Below are 23,041 nucleotides of genomic sequence, written 5' to 3' on the forward strand. Positions count from 1 at the left end.
TATATATATATATATATATATATATATATATATATATATACACACACACACACACACACACATTTTTACCTATATTACATCTTTTAGATTTCTTGATATATATTTTTTTATCTATTTTATATTTTTAGATATTTTTTATTGATTTCATATTTTAAAAATGTTATATATTTATGTTTTACAATTTTTATATACATATTTATTTTTATAGATATTTTACTTTTTATATTTTTTTTCTAAAGTTTATATTTTTTATGTTTTATACATGAATTTTTTTATATTCTTATTTCATTTATTTATATTTTTATTTTGTATAAATTTTATATTTTATAGATATTTTTATTTATTTTCATATACCGTATATACTCGAGTATAAGCCGAGTTTTTTCAGCACGATTTTTCGTGCTGAAAACGCCCCCCTCGGCTTATACTCGAGTGAACAATTTTGGCTTAGCTGTGAGGGGATGGGCCAGGCCGTCCATCTTCAGCCATCTATGCTGCAGGGACCGTCCGGTGGGGAGGGTTAGTCATTCCGGGCTGTCCATCTTCCCCGGGAGGCCCTCTTCTCCGCTCTGGCCCGGCCCCGAACTAGTGATGCTGCATTGATACCACCGCGCAGGGACGTTCATGTGCAGGGACATCACGGATGTCTGCTACGCATGGACGTCCCTGTGCATCGTCAACGCATTATCACTAGTCCGAGGCTGGCCCAGAGCGGAGAAGAGGGCCTCCCGGTGAAGATGGACAGCTCGGAACGACTAACCCTCCCCACCGGACGGTCCCTGTAGCATAGATGGCCGAAGATGGACGGCCCAGACCAGCTCCCCCTTCCACAACTGGGGAGGTGAGTAGAAAACAAAAGGTGGGTCTGGATGATGATGAAGGCATTGACAGGCTGTGATGATGAAGGGGGGGATGATGAGGAGGGGGATGATGACGGGGGGATCATCACCCTGTCATTATCACCCCGTCGTCATCACCCTGTCATTATGATGGGGTAATAATGACAGGGTGATAATGACAGGGTGATGATGATGAGGGTAATAATGACGGGGGTGTTAATGACGGGGGCCTGGATGATGACAGGGGGGATGATGACATGGGGGGATGATGTATTTCCCACCCTAGGCTTATAGTCGAGTCAATAACTTTTTCCGAGGTTTTTGGGGTGAAATTAGGGGCCTCGACTTATATTGGAAACTGCTAATACTCGAGTATATAAGGTACTTCATTATGTATATTTTTATATTTATTTTCATATTTTTTTAGGAATTTATATTTTTATACATACATATATATATATATATATATATATATATATATATACTGTATATATATTATATTTTTTTACACAATTTAATTTTTTAAATAGAGTTTATTTTTTTTTACAAAAATATTTGTAGTGTTTTTTATTATAGACACTCAAAAAAAACATTTATACAAAACACGTACTGGGGTATACACTTCTTACCAACAGCACTTACAATGTGCACAACAATGGTATTCTAGAAACAAATAATTATCCGGTGGATTGAGTTTAAGTGTCTCATTTTGGGGGGGGGTTCAACCTAGATAATTGGCCCTGACTCAGAAACTGTGTCCTGTTGCTCCCTGTTGAATGGAGCAGAGGGTCAGGACTCCATTCATTCTTTATTTAGCCCCCAGAAAATAACAGAGTGCAGGCTATCTCCAGCTCCATAGAAGACTCAGGGCCCCGTTCTCACGATTACATTGTCCCTGACAGGGGCCTAGCTGGAAACTACAGGACCATAGACTAAAAGGCCAGGTACAAAAAATTGTCCTGGGCCCCCCTCTGCCAAATGGTAATTTTTTTAAAGGTTCCCATCATATTGTGATAGCTAACTAGGTAGCTAGGTTTGTAGCCAGGTAGTTAAGTAGCTAGGGATACTGCTAGCCAGATAGCTTGGAAGGTAGGTAGTTATTTGGGTAGTAAGACAGCCAGGTAGGCAGGTAGCAAGAGAGTTAGGTATGTAGGTAGCTGTATAACCAGGTATTTAGGTAGCTAGAGATCCAGGTAGTTATGTAGCTAGGTTGCCAGGTAGATAGATAGCCAGGCTGCATCTTTGGATTGGCAATCTGGCAGCAGGTAAGTGGACCCCCGCCATCACGTAATCGTGATTCCCGTCTTCTGAATCACGTCTTCTGAAAAGCCCACTGAGCTACCAACACATGTGATTTTATGCTTTAGATGCTGTGATATACATTAATCATGGCGTCTAAAGGGTTAATCAGGGAAAGCGGTGGGATCGCACTCCCTATCATTAACAGTGAGTGTCTGGCAACAGATAGTAGCCATCACTCACCACTGTAAAAGTGACTGCATCTTCTGCGCTTCCTTCATAGTCACTTAATGCTCCAGGGTGTACTTTTATGCCCTGATGCATTAAAGGGGTATTCCAGGAATTTTTTTTATTTGACTATGCTACAGGGGCTCTAAAGTTAGTGTAGTTCATAATATAGTGTCTGTACCTGTGTGTGACGGTTTTCTCACAATTCTTATGTGATTTTCCCTCCAATATTTATTTTTACCAGCATACAAAATGACTGTCTCAGATTTTTCCCAGGTTGCAATGCGGCCGAGACCTGACTCACACTAGTCACCTGATGACAGGGAGCCTGTCTGCTTCAATGGGTGGAGCGATCGCTTGGTGAAAGAGAGAGCTCAATATGCAACTAATGCTGTAGGCACCCTGATTGAAAACCACAGGTCTTTTGAATAGATGCAGCTCATTTATGTTTCAATGGGTGGGGTGGCTGATGTGTGGGAAGAATGTAAATGGAATTGTGGGATTTGTAGTCAAAAAAAGAAAAGTCAAACAGGAAATACCAGTTCACAAAAAGCTAGCCACAGTGTTATGGTAATCTCACAACATTTAGACCCAAGACAAGCGCAGATCCTTCCTAAACATGTCCATTACTGCCTGCCAGGTACGTACTAAAAATCACCTTATGGTGGATAACCCCTTTTAGGCCCGGACAGCAAGGGTGCACATTTATGGCCAATGTCCTGAACGGGTTTTAGTATTGTCTTTGACAAAAGGACCATTCCATGAATGGTAAACTTGCAAATTAAACCTAGAGTCGCTGACATATGCAATAGTCAGTGATAGATAAGGTTGCAATTTAAACTAAAAGTCACAAATTCTCTTTGTTAAAAGATTTGTTTAATTTTAAGTAAATATTGAGCACTCAGGGTGGTCAGGGTTGGCATGGCATTTGCATAATTTAGTGCAATTTTTTATAGATTGTAAATGATAAATCCAGTGTCAGAAGATACGCTGTATATACTCGAGTATAAGCCGAGTTTTTCAGCATGATTTTTTTGTGCTGAAAATGCCCCCCCTTGGCTTATACTCGAGTGAACAAAAAAACGTTTCTGGCTTAGCCATCGGCTGTCTGGGCATGCTGGGAGTTGTAGTTTTGCAACATCTGGAGGTCCGAAGGTTGAAGACCACTGGGATTGACAGGCGGTGATGATGAAGGGGGGATGATGACGAGGGTGATAATGACAGGGTGATGATGACTGGGTGATAATGACAGGGTGATAATGACAGGGTGATAATGACGGGGTGATAATGACAGGGTGATGATGATGGGGGTGATAATGACAGGGTGATGATGACAGGGTGATGATGATGGGGGTGATAATGACAGGATGATGATGATGGGGGTGATAATGACAGGCTGATGATGACAGGGTGATGATGATGGGGGTGATAATGACAGGATGATGATGACGGGGGTGATAAGGACAGGGTGATGATGACGGGGTGATGATGATGGGGGTGATAATGACAGGGTGATAATGACGGGGTGATAATGACAGGGTGATGATGATTAGGGTGATAATGACAGGATGATGATGACGGGGGTGATAAGAACAGGGTGATGATGACGAGGGTGATAATGACAGGGTGATGATGACTGGGTGATAATGACTGGGTGATAATGACAGGGTGATAATGACAGGGTGATAATGACAGGGTGATGATGATGGGGGTGATAATGACAGGGTGATGATGACGGGGGTGATAAGGACAGGGTGATGATGACAGGGTGATGATGACAGAGTGATGATGACGGGGGTGTTAATGACTGGGGTCTGGATGATGACAGGGGGGAATGATGACATGGGGGGATGATGTATTTCCCACCCTAGGCTTATAGTCGAGTCAATAACTTTTCCTAGGTTTTTGGGGTGAAATGAGGGGCTTCGGCTTATATTCGGAACGGCTAACACTCGACTATATACGGTATGTCCATTTTATTCATTAAACACCTTCTTTGGCGCACACAGCAAAAATAGCATGTGCCCCAGAGGAAAGACGTAAAATAAGTGTGGCAAACACAGATTCTCTGTCTACACTGGCCTTTTGCGCTATGTTTACAGGCACACATGCATTAGTAAATGTCACCCATTGTCTTCATGCTAGTTGACAGCAGGACCCAGTGTGCAAAGGTGCAGCACCAGAACTAGAAAAGATCTGAAAGGCAGAGCAGTGAATAGACAATTCAATTCAAGAAATGTTATGTACAACATAGAAATACTTAGTCTTAAAGATTAAACAACTTTACAGCCAGGAATGCTGCTATAATTTACTTGTTTCACAATCTAATATCTTTTTTTTAAATACATCAATTATTATTTTCTTCCCTTTTGTCTGAGCCAAGGAGACAGATTCCAAGCACAGATGAGACTGCTTGTCTTGATCTATAATTACACTGATAAAGACATACTTATGTAGCTGGCCAGCAAAGTCTTTCCTTTTTATATTTAGCTTTTTCAAGCTATATTATTTAAATATGAACCAGGGGAGAGCAAAGGTTACCATGAGTCTGGGTTTACGTTTCACCCACAAAGCGACCAAAAAACAAGATTATTGAAGGTAGCTCGGCTTTCAAGTTGACTGCAGCTTATTCTGATCCTGGTCTGAATGTGTTTAAAGTGTACCTGTCGTCAACAAAAACTTTTTTATAATGTAGATAATACCATTAAATGTATATTTATAATATACATTGGTTAAGAAATTTGTATATTTTTGTCCCTACAGCTATTGTTTTTGTGTCTCTATGAGGAGTCCAAATACAGGAAGTGATGGTGGACAAGCAGGGCTCTGTGTACTTAGGATAAGCAGGGCTCTGTACACTGAGGCTCTATAACATGTCCCCGGCTCACACAGCAGGATGATTGACAAGCCAGGAGCCTACACATATCCCTGCACAGATCCCCGCTTCTCCTGCCCTCACTTCCTGTATTTGGACTCCTCATAGAAACACACAGGCAATAGCTGCAGGACAGCATTTTTTCACCCAAAAATATGCAAATTTTTTAAATCATGTATACTACAAATATACATATAATGGTATTATCTACATTATATCAAACATTTTTGTTGGCGGCAGGTACACTTTAATTTTAGGAGTGTGATCTGAGTTTGATTTTATTTTGGGGGTCTGGTCTGGGGTCTGACTAAGTTAGGGTTCTGGTTTGATGTCTGAATTTATTTATGGGCCTGCTCTGGGGTCTATTTTTATTTATTGGCCTGTCTAGAAAGTTGGCATTGTCTATAGACACAGTATGGCAGGTTGCTAGTGGAGAACCACCGGCAGCACGAAACAGGATCATGTTCCCGCTTCACAGACAACTTTGGTTAACTCTCACACTATCTGGGAACAGGGTGACCAATCATCTGGAGGCCTAGACTGGCCTTCCCCCACCCTACTGGACTTCATGGAGAAGCTTCTCCCTATTTAAAGTGTACCTGCCATATTACAGAAACACATTGTGTTACTCACTAGGCCATGCAGATTCTTTACATGTCTTTTTATGTGTCTAGCCTCTGTATTTGGCCCTCAAATCCCTCTGTTCTGCTGCTCACTCATTCTGGAATCCACTGTTCAGAAAGAGGCTAGTCTGAGGCAAGCACTGAGCCCGTCCTCATTCCCCATGCATTTACGTCCTCCCTCAGTTTGCTGTCCTGTGTTGGGTATCCTCATCCAATCACTGCAGGCTGCTCTGCAACCCCAACCTCTCTGTTTTTAGACAGGAGTTTGATAGACATGACAAGATTGAGCACAAAGAAATGCTAGTCCCTAACTTCCTGGACATTGCCCCGGCCTGTACTTCAGCTGGGACATTGATGATACTGCAGCTGGACAGGGTTATGTTTTGGAAACCCCTAATGGTCTTTTTTATAAGCCTTTTTTTTTTTTAAAGGAGATTAAAAAAAAATGATTAAGTATAAGAAACGTTAATGTTTTGCAAAGATGTACAACATATAAAAAGTTTTGGATTCTGACAGTGCCCATTCCCTTTAATCCTCCACTGTGTAGAAATATAACAAATTCAATGTCATATTTATCTACGGTACCTTTACATATGGTGCCCACTGTGTCTTGATGTATAAGGATACATTTTTATCCATCAAGTTTTGGATTGCTGCATACTGCATATGGATCAATTTCCCTTGTGGCCTCTGAAGAGAAAGGACTTCTCTTTACTAGTAATTTACTAAAATACGACACATTACTACATACTAGATGCTAATACTAGATCTAGTATATATCTAGTTGTATACTTATAATGTTCATTTTTTCTATTGCTTTAAATTCCAACTTAGCGAAAAAGTTTTCTGCTTATGTGGTCAATTCAATGCATTCTAAGAATAAAAAACATAACAAAAAAGAAAATATTTTAAAGATAAAAATATTCCTTTTATAGAGTTGGTCTCAAAGCATAAGTTGTGTTTTCCACTGCAGTTTCTTTTAACTAAAAATAGATGGTTATTTTCATTTATAGACTTGGCAGCCCCAGTCTTTTACAAACTAGAAACAATAAAGCTTTGACAAATTCCATCTGTAGCTTTTCTATGTTCATTTATTCACTGTGTGAATTTACAAGGAGGACAGATTGGCATTTTATGGTACTCGTGTCTCCAGTGGTTTGGATTACCAGGGGTCAAACTAACTCAACAATCCCTCTAATTGTAATAATTTTATCATGTGTGGTAAAGTCACATAAGAAATCAAAAGCTGTTACAATTGACATTATAAAAATTAAGCTTCTGGGTCTGAATATGTGGCTTTGTAATTATACGAATGCCATTCACAGACAATTGGAACCATACTGGAACTTAAAATTATTCTTTTCAAATGTGTACATGAGAAATGTCATTACGATACTGGATAAAACGAGTCTTTGTTTCTAAGAAGTAAGAAATTGCAGAGACATATCTGAAATACTAATTACAAATCCATGATCCCTTCACTGTAATAACTAAATATTAGGCACAGAAGAAACTGTGGATGGCACCACTGCACATTACAAAACTGAGAAGATAACCCTTAATAATAAAGTGCAGAGAAAAACAAAACACCTGTATAGAGTGGAGCTCACATGTGAACACAGTCCAGGTAAATACAAAGCAGCTATAATACAAATAGTAAGGCTCCTTTCACACTATATTATTGTTCCGTTTAGGAACTTCCGTCAGAAGTTCCGTCACTATATCGGGGAAAACCGGTCTTTATAAAACCCCTGACAGCCGTGACTAAATCGCATTGCAGCCTATGGAGTTTTGTAACTGCCCGTTTGCACCCGTATATGCCCGTAATTCCTTACAGACGTTATATAGTGACGGGACATTGTGGCGGAAAAATTACTGCATGCAGTTATTTTTCCGCCACGATGTCCCGTCACTGTATAACGTCTGTAATGAATTACGGGCATATACGGGTGCAAACGGGCAGTTACAAAACCCCATAGGCTGCAATGCGATTTAGTCACGGCCGTCAGGGGTTTTGTAATGGCCGGTTTTCCCCGATATAGTGACGGAACTTCTGACGGAAGTTCCTAAACGGAACAATAATATAGTGTGAAAGGAGCCTAAGAATATGGGCACTCATCCGTAAAACATTACTTTTATTCTTCTGTTACAAAATTGCTCATGAACAGGTAGGGAAACAAAGATGACCCCGGCAGCCGCTGTAGGTAGAGAGGCGACCGACTGTTTCATGGGAAAACCTGCTTCCTCTGGCCTTCAGGGCAGAGGAAGCAGATTTTACCATGAAGTGTAATCAACTCAAACTCCTTAGTTGTTTTCCATGTCAGTTGTCACCAGTGTTTTCCAATTTAATACATATTCCCAGCCTGGAATTTTTCTACCAACGTGCAGAACCTAACATTTATCAGCGTTTAACCTTATCTGCCATTTCCCAGCCCAAGCTTTTAACCTATCCAGATTATTTGTAACAGTACACTGTTGTGTTGTCTACTATACACTGTGCACTGTCCTCTATTGTGTTATCTAGTATACACAGTGCACTGTCCTATATTTTGTTATCTACTATACACAGTGCACTGTTCTCCATTGTGTTAACCACTTTGCAGAGCTTAGTATCATCTGCAAAGGTTGACACTTTACTATCCAATCCTTCTACAAGATTATTAATAAATATATATAAAAATAATAGGACCCAAACCTGACTCCTTTGCTACCCCACTAGTAACAGTCACCCAATAACTACCATTAATAACACCCTCTGTTATTTATCACTGAGCCTGGTTCTTACCCACTTACACACATATTGTGCAATGTCACGCCCCTTCATTATATATGTGCATATCCCTGAACACAGCTCATATGATACTAAAGCCCCGCCCATCACATGGATTCACTTAATCAATTAGGCGACTACTGTTAAGGGGAGAAGGACAATTGTCATGATGTAAACAGTTTTTTCCTATCTGCTTCTATTTTCCAATTTCTAATTGTTTTATTACATGTTAATACATTATTATGGAGGCTGCAATCTTGCCTGAGCATGTTTTTAACAGCATTACACCAAGCCCCATTGAATTGAAAGCTGTCTGGGCATGCTCGGTGACCTTTGCAAGGGTCATTCTAGAAGGAGGGAAATGTTGAGCTGTAAACCCCTCTTATCTATACATTGGTGTCACCTTTCACTGTAATCCTGTCTGTGATGATAAGGAGAAGACAGTTAATGTGATCTATACAAGACAGGAAGTCTCAGCCTAGTTTGAGGCCAATAGGTCAGAATGGAAACTGCAAGATTTTAGGACTATTACAAAAAATTATTAAATGGAAAATTTGGGAAAAAAAACACTTTAACCCCTTAAGGACTGAGCCCTTTTTCACCTTAAGGACTCGGCCATTTTTTGAAATTCTGACCACTGTCACTTTAAACTTTAATAACTCTGGAATGCTTTTAGTTATCATTCTGATTCCGAGACTGTTTTTTCGTGACATATTCTACTTTAACATAGTGGTAAAATTTTGTCGATACTTGCAACCTTTCTTGGTGAAAAATCCCCAAATTTGATGAAAAATTTGAAAATTTTGCATTTTTCTAACTTTGAAGCTCTCTGCTTGTAAGGAAAATGGATATTCCAAATAATTTTTTTTTATTCACATATACAATATGTCTACTTTATGTTTGCATCATAAAATTGAAGTTTTTTTTACTTTTGGAAGACTTCAGAGGGCTTCAAAGTTCAGCAGCAATTTTCAAATTTTTCACAAAATTTTGAAACTCGCTCTTTTTCAGGGACCAGTCCAGGTTTGAAGTGGATTTGAAGGGTCTTCATATTAGAAATACCCCAAAAATTACCCCATTATGAAAAAATGCACCCCCCAAAGTATTCAAAATGACATTCAGTCAGCGTTTTAACCCTTTAGATGTTTCACAGGAATAGCAGCAAAGTGAAGGAGAAAATTCACAATCTTCATTTTTTACACTCGCATGTTCTTGTAGACCCAATTTTTTAATTTTTGCAAGGGGTAAAAAGGAGAAAATTTTTACTTGTATTTGAAACCCAAGTTCTCTCGAGTAAGCACATACCTCATATGTCTATGTTAATTGTTCAGCGGGCGCAGTAGAGGGCTCAGAAGGGAAGGAGCGACAAATGGTTTTTGGGGGGCACGTCACCTTTAGGAAGCCCCTATGGTGCCAGAACAGCAAAAAAAAACACATGGCATATTATTTTGGAAACTAGACCCCTCGGGGAACATAACAAGGGGTAAAGTAAACCTTAATACCCCACAGGTGATTCACGACTTTTGCATATGTAAAAAAATAAAAAATTTCCCTAAAATGCTTGGTTTCCCAAAAGTTTTACATTTTTAAAAAGGGTAATAGCAGAAAATACCCCCCAAAATTTGAAGCCCAATTTCTCCTGATTCATAAAACACCCCATATGGGGGTGAAAAGTGCTCTGCTGGCGCACTACAGGTCTCAGAAGAGAAGGAGTCACATTTGTCTTTTTTGAAGGAAATTTTGCTCTGGGGGCATGCCGCATTTAGGAAGCCCCTATGGTGCCAGAACAGCAAAAAAAAAAAAACACATGGCATACTATTTTAGAAACTAGACCCCTCGGGGAACGTAACAAGGGGTTAAGTGAACCTTAATACCCCACAGGTGTTTCACGACTTTTGCATATGTAAAAAATGTTTTATTTTTTTACCTAAAATGCTTCTTTTCCCAAAAATTTTTAATTTTTAAAAAGGGTAAAAGCAGAAAATACCCCCCAAAATTTGTAACACAATTTCTCCCGAGTACGGCGATACCCCATATATGACCCTAAACTGTTGCCTTGAAATACGACAGGGCTCCAAAGTGAGAGCGCCATGCGCATTTGAGGCCTAAATTAGGAATTGCATAGGGGTGGACATAGGGGTATTCTGCGCCAGTGATTCCCAAACAGGGGGCCTCCAGCTGTTGTAAAACTCCCAGCATGCCTGGACAGTCAGTGGCTATCTGGTAATACTGGGAGTAGTTGTTTTGCAACAGCTGGAGGCTTCGTTTTGGAAACCGTGGCGTACCAGACATTTTTCATTTTTATTGGGGAGGGGAGGGGGGCTGTGTAGGGGTATGTGTATATGTAGTGTTTTTTACTTTTTATTTTATTTTTTGTTAGTGTAGTGATTTTAGGGTACAGTCACACGGGCGGGGGTTCACAGTAGTTTCTCGCTGGCAGTTTGAGCTGCGGCAGAAAATTTGTCACAGCTCAAACTTGCAGCCGGATACTTACTGTAAACCTCCGCCCATGTGAGAGTATCCTGTACGTTCACATTGGGGAGGGGGGGAAATACCTCCAACTGTTGCAAAACTACAACTCCCAGCATGTACGGTCTATCAGTGCATGCTGGGAGTTGTAGTTTTGCAACAGCTGGAGGCACACTGGTTGTGAAACACCGAGTTTGGTAACAAACTCAGTGTTTTGCAACCAGTGTGCCTTCAGCTGTTGCAAAAGCTACAACCTCCAGCATGTACGGACAGCGAAAGGGCCTTGTAGTTATGCAACAGCTGGAGGCATACTACTTTGGCTGGGGATGCTGGGGATTGTAGTTATGCAACAGCTGGAGACACACTGGTTTGCTACTTAACTCAGTGTGCCTTCAGCTGTTGCAAAACTACAACTCTCAGCAGTCACCGACAGCCAACGGGCATGCTGGGAGTTGTAGTTATGCAACCAGCAGATGCACCACTACAACTCCCAGCATGCACTTTAGCTGTTTGTGCAAGCTGGGAGTTGTAGTTACACAACAGCTGAAGGTGCACTTTTCCATAGAAAAAATGTGCCTCCAGCTGTTGCAAAACTATAAGTCCCAGCATGCCCATAAGGGCATGCTGGGAGTTGTGGTGGTCTGCCTCCTGCTGTTTCATAACTACAGCTCCCAGCATGCCCTTTTTGCATGCTGGGAGCTGTTGCTAAGCAACAGCAGGAGGCTGTGACTCACCTCCAACGATCCACGATGCACCAGGTCAGTCCCTCGTCGTCGCCGCCGCCGCTCCTGGGGCCCCGATCTCAACATTGACGGCGGGGATCGGGGTCCCCAGCTCCCAGGGTGCCCGACCCGCACCTGCTCACGTCCTCCGGAAGAGGGGCGGAGCGGGTTGCGGGAGTGAAACCCGCAGCAGGCGTCCTGATTGGTCGGCCGGGAAACCGGCCGACAAATCAGGGCGATCGTGAGGTGGCACCAGTGCCACCTCACCCCTGCTGGCTGTGGCTGTTCGGGGCCGTCAGAGACGGGGCCGTCACTGGAGACCCGATTGACCCGGAATCTGCCGCAGATCGCTGGACTGAATTGTCCAGCGATCTGCGGCCATCGCCGACATGGGGGGTCATCATGACCCCCCTGGGCGATATGCCCCGATGCCTGCTGAACGATTTCAGCAGGCATCGGGCACCGGCTCCCCTCCAGCTAGCGGTGGGGGGCCGGGATTTGACAGGACGTACTCAAACGTCCTGAGTCCTTAAGGACTCGGAAAAGGGGCCGTTTGAGTACGTCCTGCGTCCTTAAGGGGTTAAAGTCTTTAAAAATACGTTAAACATAAAAACTTGATTCAAACAATAGGTAATTTTCTGATGACTCATTCCCGTTAAGATAGAAGAGGAAAGAAAGGGAAAACAGAACAAAGAGATCAAAATATTATTATCTGGATGTTACAATGAATGGCTAAATGTTACCTAATTGAAAGCTCCTTTTGGCAGAATAAGGCAAATAACTAATTAAAACTTATTTTCCATAGCATCTATTTGATGTTTAGGTATATCCCCTTAAAGTCCTTATAGAAGTCCTTTTATTTATCTATTTAGACACTTTTTTGTTTTTGTTTATTGCTTTAAGACCTGGTTTCAAGTCCTGCTAAAATATCTTACTTGGGTGCCATGCTTTGTTTAGAACAATCCACACACTAGTATTGTTAAGATCAATGGCTCTTTTATGATTCACATAAACATCACTGAAATATTAGCTATTCTCCCAGTATCCAAAAACAAAATTGAACAGCACCTCCAAATAAAAAGAGATAAATACAAAGGTGCATGCCGCCATGGCTGCAAGACAAATGCAAACACTAATATATATATATATATATATATATATATATATATATATATATAAACATTGACTACATGAATTATTTTGAACCTTTTAATGTTATATGTACAGTGGACCCTCAAGTTACAATATCAATTGGTTCCAGGATGGCAATTGTATGTTGAGACCATAACTCTATGGGAAACCAGTAATTGATTTTAAAGGCCCAAAGTGTCATCCAAAAATAGGGAAGATTTTAAAATAAAATAAAATAAGCAAATAACTTATCCAGATAAGACAAGTCCTTACTAGTGTTGCACACGAATATTCATAATGCAAATGTTTTTTTGCGAATATTGCAACTTTGCGATTTCACGAATATTACGAATATAGCGCTATATTATTATTATTTTTTTTTTAAAGAGCCGAGGCAAATCCTCTCTATCAGCCAAAGTGCAAGAAAAAGTGCAAACGTGTCACACTAAAAAAAAGTGCACAAAGGATGCGGTCTATCGCTAAGCCCTTCTCCGACAGGAGAGAGGCCCCCCAACAAACCTACCCTTCACCTCCGGGCCAAAAGGCACCTGCAAGGATCCAGGTTCGATGCCTCTTTTCGCCGAAGCTGCTCCTGGCTTCAACCTAGACGTTAGCCAAGGTATCAGCCAAGGAGCCATATACTGATGGCATCTTGACCAAAGCCAAGATGCCCAGGGATTGCAGGGAGGTGAGGAACCTAATGGCCACACACACCTCCCCTAGACCGCCAGGAGGGACACCCAGATGGGCTACCGCATCCTGACAATCCTGTGTACAAATAAAGACACAAACGTGGCACAGTGACAAACATAAAAAAATATATATAAATAAGTGGACGAGTGCAGATATATTGCCCGGTCATCTGGCCGGCTCTATAAAAAATTGCCCTGATTCTAGCCAGAAGGCCGGGATACAAAGGGTGAGTGCCAAAGGTGAAGAGTATGGTGCAGTGCGTTCACTCAGTGAGTTAACACCCAGTGAGTTTCGGCACCTCAGGGTCACCACTCCCGGAGGCACAGAAGTACCTCGGCTCTACACCCCCCTACCTCATGGCGAGACCCGGAGGAAACAGGTCACATCAAGACAGCCATTGAGCTGGTTACGTGGCACCAGCCCTGGAATGCCCCGGTACACCATTCGGCATCCATCCTACATCAATGGCAGAGACTAAACCACTGATAAGAACAGATACTACACTTAATCTTAGCCAAAAGGCCGAGAAGCAATGTAGCGCTATATATTCACAATTGCGAATATACGTTTTTTTTCACAGTATACATCACAGTACACATCACAGTGATCATTCCTCCCTGCTTTCAGCGTGTGGTCTAAAGAAGGCTCCAAAACGATTTACTGTGTGAAACTGTGGAGCGCGAATATTTTGCATATATGAATATCATCACTTCCAGAGGACACTGATCCCTCCCTTCTTTTAGTTTGTGGGCCAATGAAAATGATGTAAATACAGTTGTCAGAGGTTACCAACATCCCTACCAACCAATGTTAAAGTTTCCCACCCCTTCATTATATAAGATTCCTCCCAGCAGCGTTTTTTTGCAGTTTCATGTGGTTGTGAGAGGAGATTGAATACTGTCTGTGCTTTCAAGTTCTTTTTTCAAAGCAAAGCAAATTATCCAGTGAATTGATAGTGTTAGACAGAGTAGGTTAGCTTAGCAGATAGGTTTTAGTTTAGGGTAAATTATAGCAGCAATTTTCCCAAAAAATTCAAAATCTGAATTTTTCAGGGACCAGTTAAGTTTAGAAGTTAATTTGAGGGTCTTTATGTTGGAAATCCCCTATAATGGACCCCATTATGAAAACTGCACCCCTCAAAGTATTCAAAATGACATTCAAAAAGTTTGTTAACCCTTTAGGTGTTTCATAGGAATAGCAGCACAATGGAGGAGAAAAAAAACTTTTTTTTCCATTTTTTCCCCCATTTTTTTCATTTTTACAAGGGGTAAAAGTTGAAAAGGCCCCCCAAAGCTTGCAATTAATTTTCTCTTGAGTAAGGAAATACCTCATATGTGGATGTAAAGTGCTCTGTGGGTGCACTAGAGGGCTCAGAAGGAAAGGAGCGACAATGGCATTTTGGAGAGCAAATTTAGCTGAAATGGTTTTTGGGGGGCATGTCCCATTTAGGAAACCCCCATGATGCCATAACTGTATAAAAAACACATGGCATACAATTTTGGAAACTACACCCCTCAAGGAACGTAACAAGTGGTATAGTGAGCCTTAACACCTCACAGGTGATTGACAAACTTTTGTTAAAGTGGAACGTGAAAATGAAAAATTAGATTTTTAACACTAAAATGCTGGTGTTACCCCAAACTTTTCATTTTCACAAGGAGTAATAGGAGAAAATGCCCCCCAAAATGTGTAACCCCATTTCTCTTGAGTAAGGAAATACCTCAAAAGGTGGATGTAAAGTGCTCTGTGGGTGCACTAGAGGGCTCAGAAGGGAAGGAACGACATTGAGCTTTTGGAGAGCAAATTTTGCTGAAAGGGTTTTTGGGGGGCATGTCGCATTTAGGAAGCCCCCATGATGCCAGAAAAGTAAAAAAAAAAAGAAAAAAACACATGGCATACTATTTTGGAAACTACACCCCTCAAGGAACGTAACAAGGGGTACAGTGAGCCTTAATACCCCACAGGTGATTGACGAACTTTTGTTAAATCGGGACATAAAAATAAAAACAATTATTTTTTTCAATAAAATGCTGGTTTTATCCCAAATTTTTCATTTTCACAAGGGGTAATTTGATAAAAAGCCCCCAAAAATTTGTACCCCCATTTCTTCTGAGTATGGAAATACCCCATATGTGGATGTAAAGTGCCCTGTGGGCGAACTACAATGCTCAGAAGAGAAGGAGCGCCATTGGGCTTTTGGAGAGAGAATTTGGTTGGAGTGGAAGTCGGGGGCCATGTGCGTTTACAAAGCCCCCGTGCTACCAGAACAGTGGACCCCCCCACATGTGACCCCATTTTGGAAACTACACCCCTCACATAATTTAATATGGGGTGCAGTGAGCATTTACACCCCAATGGCATTTGACAGATCTTTGGAACAGTAGGCTGTGCAAATGAAAAATTAAATTTTTCATTTTTACGGACGACTGTTCAAAAAATCTGTCAAAATCTGTCAAAATCTGTCAGGCATAAATTTTCCCCCCTAAAATTTGTAACACAATTTCGGAAAATACCCCATATGTGGCCCTAAACTGTTGCCTTGAAATACAACAGGGCTCTGAAGTGAGAGCACTATGCGCATTTGAGGCCTTAATGAGGAATTTGCAATAGGGGCAGACCCGGATATAAGGATGGGGCTTGTCTCCACCAAAACCCTACAGCAGTTTTTCTCAAACAGGGTGCCTCCAGCTGTTGCAATACTCCCAGCCGGCCAGGACAGTGAATGGCTGTCCGGCAATACTGGGAGTTGTTGTTTTGCAATAACTGGAGGCTCCGTTTAGGAAACACTGCCGTATGAGACGTTTTTCATTTTTATTGGGGGGGACGTGTAAGGGTGTGTATATGTATATGTAGTGTTTTACTTTTTATTATGTGGTAGTGTAGTGTAGTGTTTTTATGGTACATTCGCATTGGTGCTGGTTCACAGTGAGTTTTCCGCTGGGAGTTTGAGCTGCGGCGGAAAATTTGCCACAGCTCAAACTTGCAGAAGGAAACTCACTGTAAACCCCCGCCCCATGTGAATGTACCCTGTACATTCACATGGGGGGGCGCCCCAAACCTTCAGCTGTTGCAAAACTACAACTCCCAGAATGGACTGACAGACCTTACATGCTGGGAATTGTAGTTTTGCAACTTTTAGAAGGCCATCAGTGATTTAACACTGCAGCCTCCTCCACCACTGCACTTTCCGTCCGCACTCCTCCTGCCGCTGCTCCGATGATGCTGATGCCGACGGTCCGGTGTGAGGTGGTTTTTTGCACCCTGTGAATCCTTGCGTCGCTTCCTCCCCCAGCTCTCTGAAGATTTCCGAAGCTAGAGCTGGGGGAGGGCAGAGCAAGGGGAGAGAGAAGTACACGCCCCCTTCCTCCTCTCCCCTCCCTGAGCTCAGGATGGACGTAGATCTCCACGGGGAGAAGTACACGCCCCCTCTCTTATCTCCCAGAGCTGAGGACGTAGATCTCCCCTCCCTCATCTCCCCTGCTTGAGCTCTGTCTGTTTTTACTGTACAAGGACTGGGGATGTACTGCAGGGACTGGGAATAAATCTCTGACTGGGGATGATTTCTATGTGAGGAGGGAATTGTAGTCCCTGTTATGTGTGTATGTATGCTGGGAGTTGTAGTCCCTGTTATGTGTGTGTATGCTGGGAGTTGAAGTCCCTGTTAGGTGTGTGTATGCTGGGAGTTGTAGTCCCTGTTAGGTGTGTATGCTGGGATTTGTGGTCCCTGTTAGTTGTGTGTGTGTGTGTGTGTATGCTGGCAGTTTAGTCCCTGTTAGGTGTGTGTGCGTGTGTGTGTGTATGCTGGGAGTTGTAGTCCCTGTAAGGTGTGTGTGTGTATGCTGGAAGTTGTAGTCCCTGTTAGGTGTGTGTATGCCAGTGGTTCCCAACCAGGGAATGCTGGGAGTTGTAGTCCCTGTTAGGTGTGTGTATGCTGGGAGTTGTAGTCCCTGTTAGGTTTGTGTGTGTGTGTGCTGGGAGTTGTAGTCCCTGTTAGGTGTGTATGCTGGGATTTGTAGTCCCTGATAGGTGTGTGTGTGTGTATGCTGGGAGTTTTAGTCCCTGTAAGGTGTGTGTGTGTGTGTGTGTGTATGCTGGGAGTTGTAGTCCATGTAAGGTGTGTGTGTGTGTGTATCCTGGGAGTTGTAGCCCTGTAAGGTGTGTGTATGCTGGAGTTGTAGTCCCTGTTAGGTGTGTATGCTGGGATTTGTAGTCCCTGATAGGTGTGTGTGTATGCTGGGAGTTGTAGTCCCTGTAAGGTGTGTGTGTTTATCCAGGGAGTTGTAGTCCCTGTAAGGTGTGTGTATGCTGGGAGATGTAGTCCCTGTTAGGTGTGTGTATGCCAGTGGTTCCCAACCAGGGAATGCTGGGAGTTGTAGTCCCTGTTAGGTATGTGTGTGTATGATGGGAGTTTTAGTCCTTGTTAGGTATGTGTGTTTGTGTATGCTGGGAGTTGTAGTCCCTGTTAGGTGTGTGTGTATGCTGAGAGTTGTAGTCCCTGTTAGGTGTGTGTGTGTGTGTATGCTGGCAGATGTAGTCCTTTTAGGTGTTTGTGTGTGTGCATGCTGGGAGTTGTAGTCCCTGTTAGGTGTGCGTATGCTGGGAGTTGTAGTCCCTGTTAGGTGTGTGTATGCTGGGAGTTGTAGTCCCTGTTAGGTGCTGGGAGTTGTAGTCCCTGTAAGGTGTGTGTGTGTGTGTGTGTGTATGCTGGGAGTTGTAGTCCCTGTAAGGTGTGTATGTGTGTGTGTATCCTGGGAGTTGTAGTCCCTGTAAGGTGTGTGTGTGTGTGTATCCTGGGAGTTGTAGTCCCTGTAAGGTGTGTGTATGCTGAGAGTTGTAGTCCCAGTTAGGTGTGTGTATATGCTGGGAGTTGTAGTCTCTGTTAGGTGTGTGTATGCCAGTGGTTCCCAACCAGGGAATGCTGGGAGTTGTAGTCCCTGTTAGGTGTGTGTGTGTATGCTGGGAGTTGTAGTCCCTGTTAGGTGTGTGTGTGTGTGTATGCTGGGAGTTGTAGTCCCTGTCAGGTGTGTGTGTGTGTATGCTGGGAGTTGTAGTCCCTGTTATGTGTGTGTGTATGCTGGGAGTTGTAGTCCCTGTTAGGTGTGTGCATGCCTTTGTTTCCCAACAGGGAAACACTGGTGCCCTGTAGAGGTGTGGTGAACTACAACTCCCAGGAGACTACAGAGGCAGCATGCTGGTGTTATACCACAGACTGAAGACTCCTTAATGACACATGCTGGGAGTTGTAGTCCCTTTTGTGTGTGTATACCAGTGTTTCCCAACCAGGGCTGAGTTATGTTAGTGTGCTGTGTATAACGCAGGTTTCCTCGGGATGCAAGGGGGGGGGGGGGGACGAACTGCATGGCTGGCTTCTGCATGGGGTTCACGCAGGGAAGCAGAGATGCACGGAGTTCATACATGGAAGCAGAGATGCACGGGGTTCACACAGGGAAGCAGAGATGCACGGGGTTCATACAGGGAAGCAGAGATGCACGGGGTTCATATTGGGAAGCAGAGATGCACGGGGTTCACACAGGAAAGCAGAGATGCACGGGGTTCAAACAGGGAAGCAGAGATGCACGGGGTTCATACAGGGAAGCAGAGATGCACAGGGTTCATACAGGGAAGCAGAGATGCACGGGGTTCGTACAGGGAAGCAGAGATGCATGGGGTTCACACAGGGAAGCAGAGATGCATGGGGATCATACAGGGAAGCAGAGATGCACGGGGTTCATACAGGGAAGCAGAGATGCATGGGATTCATACAGGGAAGCAGAGATGAACGGGGTTTGTACAGGGAAGCAGAGATGCCCAGGGTTCATGGATGGACCCCGTGCATTTCTGCTTCCTGTATGAACCCCGTGCATTTCTGCTTCCCTCTATGAACCCCGTGCATCTCTGCTTCCCTGTATGAAATCCGTGCATCTCTGCTTCCCTGTACGAACCCCGTGCATCTCTGCTTCCCTGTACGAACCCCGTGCATCTCTGCTTCCCTCTATGAACCCCTTGCATCTCTGCTTCCCTGTATGAAATCCGTGCATCTCTGCTTCCCTGTACGAACCCCGTGCATCTCTGCTTCCCTCTATGAACCCCGTTCATCTCTGCTTCCCTGCATGAAATCAGTGGTTCCCAACCAGGGAATGCTGGGAGTTGTAGTCCCTGTTAGGTGTGTGTGTGTATACTGGGAGTTGTAGTCCCTGTTAGGTGTGTGTGTGTGTGTATGCTGGGAGTTGTAGTCCCTGTCAGGTGTGTGTGTGTGTGTGTGTATGCTGGGAGTTGTAGTCCCTGTTATGTGTGTGTGTATGCTGGGAGTTGTAGTCCCTGTTAGGTGTGTGTATGCCTTTGTTTCCCAACAGGGAAACACTGGTGCCCTGTAGAGGTGTGGTGAACTACAACTCCCAGGAGACTACAGAGGCAGCATGCTGGTGTTATACCACAGACTGAAGACTCCTGAATGACACATGCTGGGAGTTGTAGTCCCTTTTGTGTGTGTATACCAGTGTTTCCCAACCAGGGCTGAGTTATGTTAGTGTGCTGTGTATAACGCAGGTTTCCTCGGGATGCAAGGGGGGGGGGGACGAACTGCATGGCTGGCTTCTGCATGGGGTTCACGCAGGGAAGCAGAGATGCACGGGGTTCATACAGGGAAGCAGAGATGCACGGGGTTCATATTGGGAAGCAGAGATGCACGGGGTTCACACAGGAAAGCAGAGATGCACGGGGTTCAAACAGGGAAGCAGAGATGCACGGGGTTCATACAGGGAAGCAGAGATGCACAGGGTTCATACAGGGAAGCAGAGATGCACGGGGTTCGTACAGGGAAGCAGAGATGCATGGGGTTCACACAGGGAAGCAGAGATGCACGGGGATCATACAGGGAAGCAGAGATGCACGGGGTTCATACAGGGAAGCAGAGATGCATGGGATTCATACAGGGAAGCAGAGATGAACGGGGTTTGTACAGGGAAGCAGAGATGCCCAGGGTTCATGGATGGACCCCGTGCATTTCTGCTTCCTGTATGAACCCCGTGCATTTCTGCTTCCCTCTATGAACCCCGTGCATCTCTGCTTCCCTGTATGAAATCCGTGCATCTCTGCTTCCCTGTACGAACCCCGTGCATCTCTGCTTCCCTCTATGAACCCCTTGCATCTCTGCTTCCCTGTATGAAATCCGTGCATCTCTGCTTCCCTGTACGAACCCCATGCATCTCTGCTTCCCTCTATGAACCCCGTTCATCTCTGCTTCCCTGTATGAAATCCGTGCATCTCTGCTTCTCTGTATGAACCCCGTGCATCTCTGCTTCCCTGTATGAACCCCGTACATCTCTGCTTCCCTGTGTGAACCCCGTGCATCTCTGTTTCCCTGTGTGAACCCTGTGCATCTCTGCTTCCCTGTGTGAACCCCCTGCATCTCTGCTTTCCTGTGTGAACCCCGTGCATCTCTGCTTCCCTGTATGAACTCTGAAATATAAATGCTCAGGGTTCATACAGTGATGTTCATCTCCTGTACAAACCCCATTCATTTCCATGTCCTCTTTATAGGGCTAATGAACACCCAATGAAATAGCAGAAGCCAGCCAGTGCAGTCCCCCCCCCCCCCTTGCATACCGAGGAAACCTGCGTTATACACAGCACACTAACATAACTCAGCCCTGGTTGGGATACACTGGTATACACACAAAAAAGGGACTACAACTCCCAGCATGTGTCATTCAGGAGTCTTCAGTCTGTGGTATAACACCAGCATGCTGCCTCTGTAGTCTCCTGGGAGTTGTAGTTCACCACACCTCTACAGGGCATACACCAGTGTTTCCCAACCAGGGTGCCTCCAGGTGTTGCAAATCTACAACTCCCAGCATTACTTGGTTGGAAAACACAGGCATACACACACCTAACAGGGACTACAACTCCAAGCATTCCCTGGTTGGGAACCACTGGCATACACACACACACACACACCTAACAGAGACTACAACTCCCAGCATACAAACACACACCTAACAGGGACTATAACTCCCAGCATACACACACACACCTAACAGGGACTACAACTCCCAGCATACACACACAACCCTAACAGGGACTACAACTCCCAGCATACACACACCTAACAGGGACTACAACTCCCAGCATTCCCTGGTTGGGAACCACTGGCATACACACACCTAACAGGGACTACAACTCCCAGCATACACACACATACCTTACAGGGACTACAACTCCCAGCATACACACATACACGCACACACACCTAACAGGGACTAAACTGCCGGCATACACACACACACACACACACCTAACAGGGACCACAAATCCCAGCATACACACCTAACATGGACTACAACTCCCAGCATTCACACACACACACCTAACAGGGACTACAACTCCCAGCATACACACACACCTAACAGGAACTACAACTCCAAGCATACACACACACACACACACACACACCTAACAGGGGATACAACTCCCAGCAAACACACAAATCAGAATTTGTTTGGAATTTCCAGAGAAAGATCTTTACAGCAGTGAATCAATTCACCTGAAACCCACATAATTGCAGGCAGGCAGATAGACAGGGCGTGTATTACTCTGAAGATAATAGGGGCCAGTTATGTGTGAGCATTAAAAGACCTATTCACCTGCTTTTATGGCCTAATTCAGATGTAACATGTTCATGGGGCGTATTTTCCTATCCTAAGTGTAATATACGCAGTAAAGACAAAAGAACAGTGTGTGCAGCTCAAAGCTACACAGCTCAGAGGCTAGATTGCATGTTCACCCATACCCCTAGGTGCTATTAAAAAGATTAGATAAATAAAACCGAAATCCGAAACCTCCAGGACCTCACCAGAGATACTGTACATGATTGTGGTATGACCAGGACCGGCGTTAGGGCGGGGCAATCCCTGCGATTGTCCAGGGCCCCCATCCCCCAGGGGGCCCCCTGCGGGCTGCTCAGTGACAGATGGAGGAAGGGATCCACCACTGAGCAGCCCGCAGGGGGCCCCCGTTACATTCGGGACATCCCTGTGTCCCGAAAGATCTTTCTGCGGCCCGGGGTAACTTCAAAGACGCAGGGGCCGCCGGGAGGTAGCGCACACAGGGACATCACTGACGTCTCTTGCGTGCGCCCATAGGAATGGAGGAGCAGAACATCAGAGCATCTAGGAGGACGCGCGTTGGCTGGCATGGTAAGTTACCCGCACATCATCTTTAGTGCTCCGACCACCACTCCTCCGGTCCTGGGACCTACTGCTATGGCCTATAGCAGTAGATTGTGACCCCTGACTGGAGGAGCAGTGGATGGTGCACTGAAGTGAGGCAGTACACAGGCATACAGCCTCCAACCATACACTGTATATGGCTGAAGGCTGTATGTCTGTGGGGGAGCTCTACTTCACCTAATGTGGGGAACTATACTGCACCTAATGTGAAGGGAACTATACGGC

At 44.1% G+C, this 23,041-nt stretch overlaps 1 pseudogene; it reads right to left on the reverse strand.

Annotated features, from left to right (window-relative positions):
* Positions 1 to 13,981: 13,981 nt before the first annotated feature.
* On the reverse strand, positions 13,982 to 14,123 carry LOC130283568 (U2 spliceosomal RNA; annotated as a pseudogene).
* Between the last annotated feature and the right edge of the window lie 8,918 nt (positions 14,124 to 23,041).

Source organism: Hyla sarda, chromosome 7, assembly GCF_029499605.1.
Source record: "Hyla sarda isolate aHylSar1 chromosome 7, aHylSar1.hap1, whole genome shotgun sequence".
NCBI classification, from domain to species: domain Eukaryota; kingdom Metazoa; phylum Chordata; class Amphibia; order Anura; family Hylidae; genus Hyla; species Hyla sarda.